The sequence below is a fragment of the Capricornis sumatraensis genome, chromosome 21, assembly GCF_032405125.1.
Source record: "Capricornis sumatraensis isolate serow.1 chromosome 21, serow.2, whole genome shotgun sequence".
Classification (NCBI taxonomy): Eukaryota; Metazoa; Chordata; class Mammalia; order Artiodactyla; family Bovidae; genus Capricornis; species Capricornis sumatraensis.
Genome location: NC_091089.1, coordinates 9,730,804 through 9,736,849, shown reverse-complemented (window position 1 = coordinate 9,736,849; position 6,046 = coordinate 9,730,804).

The following is a 6,046-nucleotide window of genomic DNA, read 5'->3' as shown; positions in this document are numbered from 1 at the left end:
ACTGAGGTATAACTTTGGAAAAACTTTAAGACTTTCTCCCCCTAGCCTTGTTTCCTTTGTAAAAGCTCCATGCTATTCAAGAAATACAACTTTCAAAGCCAACACTAATTCTCAAGTTAGACTTTAATGATACTTATCTTTAACCACTTTTCTTCGAATGAAAAGAGAAATAAAAAATAAAAAATGCTTCTCGTTGACCAAAGTCCAATTTGCTATTAATTCTATATGCAGGTAGCAAAGAATCCACAGAGTTTTGTTCCCAAAAAGTAAGTCAAGTTACCAACACGCAACTTAACATCGGCGGCACAAACAATAAACTATTTCTGCATTAAAAAACCCCACTAACAAGGACTAAAGGGAAAAGCAGATGGGCTGAAACAAGGAGTAAGTTTTTCTTTTAATCAGCACATCTTACGGTTAAGCTAGAGAAAGGTGTGGGAAGGGCCCGGCTCGGGCGCGCGCGCTCGGCCATTCTGTCCCGCTGTCCGCGGGGGCCGGGTGGTCCCGGTCACTGCGCCAGGTAAGCGGACCCTCGACCGCAGGGGACGAGGCCGGGGCCGGCGCCCGCGGGCCGAGGACGCGGTCCTTCCCACGTCCGCCCGGCCGCCGCGGAGGCGAGGCTGCAAAGGCGGCGGATGAGCGGGCGGGCCGGCGCGCAGGGGCCGGGGGCGCCCGGAGGGCGGGTGCGGGCGCCCGGACCCCGGCGCGCACCGGCCCCGGCCCCGCCCCGCCCCGCCGGCCCGCCCCCCGCGCCGACGCCTGCCTGCGCCGCGGGCCGAGAGGTGGGCGCGGGGCGGCCCGCTCGGCTCCTCGGCGGCGGCTCCTCTCGGGCCGGCGGCCGGCGCGCCGCTCCTGGAGGAGGCGGCGAGGCGGGAGGAAGAGGAGGAGGAAGGCGGCGGGAGGCGGAGTTGCGGGCGAGCAGGGCCGAGCGCGGCAGTCGCGCCGGCGCGGGGCGAGGACGCGGAGCGGCCGCCGCCGGGTGAGCGTCTGCGGCGCGGGGCTGGGCCGCCCGCCCGCTCCCCTCGGGCGCCGGGGGCGCCGCGGCTCCGCGGGCCGGCGCGGGGCTGCTCCGGCGCGGGCGGCTGGGGGAGCGGCCAGGGCCTCGGCGTGTCCACGGGCGGGCTTCGGGCCGGCGGGGAGCGGCGTCCGGGAAGCCGGGCCGGGGCGCCGGGCTGGGGAGGCCCGAGGCCTGCTTCCGCCGCGCGCGCCGGCCCGACCCCGCGGCCTCTGGCCCTTCGCCGCGCGCGCCGGGCCCTGGCCGCTGCCTTTGTTGCCCGCAGCCCGGCAGGGAGAGGCCGGGGCTCGGCGAGGCCTGGGGCGGCGGCGCGGGGCCTGCGCGCTCGGACCCCGGGGCCGGCGGGCGCGCGCGGGAGGCCCGGGCCGCGGCGTGGCCGGGACCCCGGTGGACTCCGCGCGGGGACGCGCCGCCGGACCCTCGTGGCCGTGGGGACGGGAGGACGTGAGCCCGCCCCCGGGTCCGGGCCGGGTCGCGGCGTTCGGTTCGCTTCGCGGACACCTTGGTGCCTCCCTTCTGGGTCACATCTATTGACATTTGTCCCGGGGCAGGTCCCGGCCCAGAACTTGGAACGTGTGCGGTCGTCTGCAGGCCAACTTCACGTTTAGTCGGCATGTGGAATTCGGGGTTCCCAGCCCCACTTTTTGGAACTCAGGGCCAGGTGGGATTATGGGGACAGACCTCAGGCTTCCGGTAGTGAAATATAATAATGTTGGATTCAGTTCCACGAATGTTTTCTTGAAACGTCTGCCCTGGAAAAGGAGACCTGCCACTTTACTGTGGATGAGGATGGAGAACGTAGTAATCACAGTTACGATGTGAATGAGACATAAAACGTTGCCCAGATACGTTCTTCATGGACTGCGGTCCTTGGCTGCACACACGTCTGTCATCAAAGAAAAGTAAACTGCCCTCTCCTTTAAGATGAAACGGCCGAGGTGTTCCCAGCCGCAGTAGGTGTGCGGTGATCTTGACTTTTTTTTTCTTTTTCTGGTTAAAGCAACAAATATCACAACATGAAATCTACTTAGCTTACTTGAATGAATGAGTGTTCAGTGGAATATGTAGTGCTGTGGGGAGTGTTTTATTTAAAAACATGAATGGCGCTGTTTATCAAGTTTCACAGAGAAAACCTGGAAACAGCCTGTGATCTGCTTCCGGTGCGGTCTTATTCCTAAGTATTTCTGCATCAGGTAGCATGGATATGGTTAAGTTTCAGAGGCCACGCCTGCTCCAAGCAGAATATGTGACCAACCCTTTGGTTCTGACACTGTTCCTCATGGTTTCTTGTTGCCTTTGGGGACGCTGTCAGACTGGCCTTGAACTTAACTAGGATTCTTAGAAGAGCTCACCTGTGACCTGGCAAGTACTTTCTACCGGTCTGGATAGGATCCCCCATCTTATTCACCGAAACCTTTACCTTTTTGGGGCCTTCCTTCAGCATCTCTTTTGAAGAACTTTTTCCCCTTATGATCTTTAAATACCTCCTGAATTGGTGGGAAGTACCTGGCACTGCCCCTTTCCCTTCTCTTACTGGGAAGATGGGCAGGCCTTAGACATGGCCTCCCCAGGACGCAGGGGCACACCCTTGGGTGTCACCTGACACCCTCCCCTGTAGCACCTTGTAGGGGAGCGGCCAAGCAGGGGTTGAGGTGCCATTGACTTGGGCTACAGCCAACCTGGGCTGGGCAGTGCCCTGGGAGGAAAACTCAGCTGTGCTGACTGGATTCCTAATCATCTCAGGCTCCTTTTAATGGCCCTCTTTTTAGGGAGCAGAAGCAAGCATCTTCTTAAAGCCTGTCTTGTTAGGTAACCATCACTCTTTAGAGAAAACTCTGGTAATTTTCTCCCTTGTGATCAGTTTTCAAGAAGCTGTTTTTTTTTACTAGTATTTCCTTTTATTTGGCTCATGGAAGTAATCGCGTGATCTTATTTCAGAGTTATAACGTAGCTTCCCTGGGGGCTCAGATGGTAAAGACTCCGCCTGCAATGTGGAAGATCCGGGTTTGATCCCTGGGTTGGGAAGATCCCTTGGAGAAGAAAATGGCAACCCACTCCAGTGTTCTTGTCTGGGAAATCTCAGTAGTCTGGTGGGCTACTGTCCATGGGATCGCAAAGAGTTGGACACACCGAGCGACTAATACAGTACTCCAAAAAAAAGGAAACTGTCAGGATCATTTCTGAGTTTGTGTCAGTTACTGTTGTTATTCGCTCATAAATATGCAGTCGTGCATAATGGGTCATGCACAAACACAAGATACATACAAATATGTTGAAGTATGAGGTCAAGTATTCAACAAATATTTTGAAGTATGAGGCATCCCTGGTTGCTCAGATGCTAAAGAATCTGCCCACAATGCAGGAGACCTAGGTTCAATCCCTGGGTTGGGAAGATTCCTTGGAGAAGGGAATGTCTACCCACTCCAGTATTCTTGCCTGCAGAATCCCATGGACAGAGGATACTGGCAGGCTGTAATCCATGGGGCTGCAAAGAGGTGGACATGGCTGAGCAACTAACACACGCACGTGAGGTCAGATTCCCCATGTTATTTATAATCTGGTGTAACTAATGGATGTGTATGCATCTATTTTAATACTTAAAAAGGGCAGGTAGGTAAATGACCTAGAGGTAAAAAGATGGCCTTTTGCTGTTTTCTGCTTGTTGCATCTTTTATGGGAAATGAAGATTGTCTGTTTCAGTTCTCCGTCCTCATTCCTAACTTCTTCCACTTCAGGACATGGCACATCTGTGGTGTCCAGTTACTTTCATAAAATTGTGAAAGTCATTTTGCAGGGGAGACATTTATGATATTAGTGTGTCATGATAAGGGGAAACTTTCTTGTATGACTAGCTTGATTGAAAGAGTTATCCAGGTAGTAAAAGAGAAACAACACTGGGCCGTGTTCTAGAGTGTACTGAGAGTGAAATTGTCATTAGTGTTTTTACGGTTAATTTATTATGCTCCATAACATGTTGCTTTATCTGTTAAGTAGGGAAGACTTTTGGACTAAGGGCACATTTCACGTTAAACAGATGTCAGGGTCGACTGATGATTCATACAGACTTTACATTTACTTTGTTGTTACATTTGTTTTGGGTGACTGTTGGCCTTGTTGATGTTTGAAGAATAGACGTAGAATAGTCGGAGATAGATAAGTCATTGAAGATTTCCACGCTCCCTTTGCACACGGAGGATGTTTTGGAGGTGTTAAGTCTTTAGGGGGATGTGTACATTGCTAGCTTGTGACCTTGAATACACTGTATATCCCCTCGGAGTTTTATTCCTCATTTGGGGCTAAGATGGGGGTAATAATCCATCTGACAGAGTTACTGTGAGTACGCAGATGTTTTGTGTAAAGTGACATTCAAACTGTTTACCATTGTCACAAATGAGACTTCTGCCCGACTCCTCAGTTGGTCTTGAAGAACCCACTGTGTACCTCAGTGCGGTCACGGTCCAGCCCTTCTCTTCCTCGGCATTCCAGGCTGCGTCTCAGTCCTCACCTTGCACAGGGCTGTTCTTCAGTGGCTCCTCCTGGGGTTGGTTCATCCTCGGATCGTAATACTAGGGTCACCGTCTCAGGGAAGCCTTCCCTGGCTCCCATTCCTCATAGCTCCTTGAGGGACCCCATTTATCAGTTTGTGTGTTTCTGATCTAAGGTTCATCACTGAGTTCCTTGTGGAGGGCTGGGCCTGTGGTCTTTCTCCTCTGTCCGCCTCAGACTCCTCATGCTTCCTGTCCACTGAGTGGGGACGCGGGGTGCAGAAAGCTCCTGTGGTTTCTACATGATTGTCCACACAGTAAAGGCAGAGGTGTGCTGCCTGGGTCTTGGATGTCTGTTGGTTTTTGTGTTTTTCTTCTTTACCCCTGGCTGCGCTGATCTGCTCAGCTGGATAAATCATAGCACTAGTAAGGCCTGAGTTCTTGAAACTCCATGGCCTACATAGCCGCATGTGGGGAAGAGTCACCTCTACCTGTCGGGCCGAGGTGTTTGTCTGAATTCACTCACACACTTGGCTGGCTCATCCATCTTGTCTGGAATCACAGTTGCCTGGAGTGCGAGGAGAGGATCCACCCCAGGGCACGTTTCCCTTGAAGTTGCCTTACAGAACTTGGTGGGATGAGACTTCAGTTGTCTGGAACCTCTGGCACCCTCAGGATGGGGCAAGAAGGAAGAACTCATTTGGAATTAGACCAGCTAGAGACCTAGGTGGCTCTGAGCATAGCTGGCGAAGGTGTGCTCTCATAGGGCTGCAGATCAAGGCCTGAATTTCAGCCCTGTGATTTTATAGGGCAGTGATTTTTAAAATAAAAATCTTATTTATCTTCTTGTAAAATAATATTAGTGTGCCTTCCTCCACATCGGTGTAAAAATTAAGTGAGATAATGCATGTAAGGGGCTTTCCTGGTGGCTTAGATGGTCCACCAGCAATGCAGGAGACATGGGTTTGATCCCTGGGTTGGGCAGATCCCCCAGAAAAGGGCATGGCAACCCACTCCAGTACTGTTGCCTGGAGAATCCCATGGATGGAGGAGCCTGGTGGGCTCAGTCCATGGGATCACTGAGTCGGACACGACTTAGCCACTGAGCACCCACAATAGTAATAATTAGTTTAAGCTATACCATAATTGGTGGCTTCCCTGGTGGCTCAGACGGTAAAGCATCCTCCTGCAATGCGGGAGACCCAGGCTCGATGCCTGTATTGGGAAGATCCCCTGGAGAAGGAAATGGAAACCCACTCCATTACTCTTGCCTAGAAAATTCCATGGACGGAGGAGCCTGGTAGGCTATAGTCCATGGGGTCGCAAAGAGTCGGACAGGACTGAGCGACTTCACTTCACTTATACCGTGATTAGTTAAAACAAGTATTCTGATTAACCTGCAGTATCTGCATAAGACTTGGTTTATCTTGCTGAAGAAACCTTCTGTGGGGAAAAGGTGTGAAATGAAGAAGATGAGAAAAATGGACATGAAAGAGGAAGGAGAATGGGAGTCTGCAGAAGTACTGCTGGTGCAGCTACTAGAATT